Below are 600 nucleotides of genomic sequence, written 5' to 3'. Positions count from 1 at the left end.
TTTATTGCTGGACTGTTTCCTTGAAGCAAATTGTTTTATTTTTTCATGTTTATTTAACTAGGTTAGTCAATTGACACCAGTTCTTATTTACATTGATAACCTGAACCTATGGGGCACCGTATTTGACTTTTTAAGTGCAAAATAGTATTTTAATTGTCATATTAATTAGCTCTCGTGTTGGACACAGTCACTGCTCTGCTTTGTCTCCCTTTTTCTTTCTCCATGGGCTTTTGTCTTATTCCGCATTATTTATTAAATGTTTCAGCTTCTCACCAAGCATTTTCTCCTGCATTTTGGGTCCTACAGCACCAGCTTCGTTTAAAAAATGGAACAATAGAAGATTGGAAAAACTTTTTCCGGTCTGACGGGTCTCCATTTCAGCTGTGACATGACACACCAGATGTATACTCCTTGTGCTAGTGACCCAACTCCCAATGTTAAAGTGCCTAGGATAGCACAAGGGATACTTGAATAAGTCCCTTTTGTAATGTAGACTAAACTGTATTCATATTCATTATTTTTGTAACAGCTTTTTGTTTGACCGGAGGAAAAAGTAAAGGAGGGAAGAAGAGAGAAGGAGCTGGGGGGGGGTAATATCAT

Source organism: Oryzias latipes, chromosome 7 (assembly GCF_002234675.1).
Source record: "Oryzias latipes chromosome 7, ASM223467v1".
Lineage (NCBI taxonomy): Eukaryota > Metazoa > Chordata > Actinopteri > Beloniformes > Adrianichthyidae > Oryzias > Oryzias latipes.
This window is presented reverse-complemented; position numbering follows the sequence as displayed.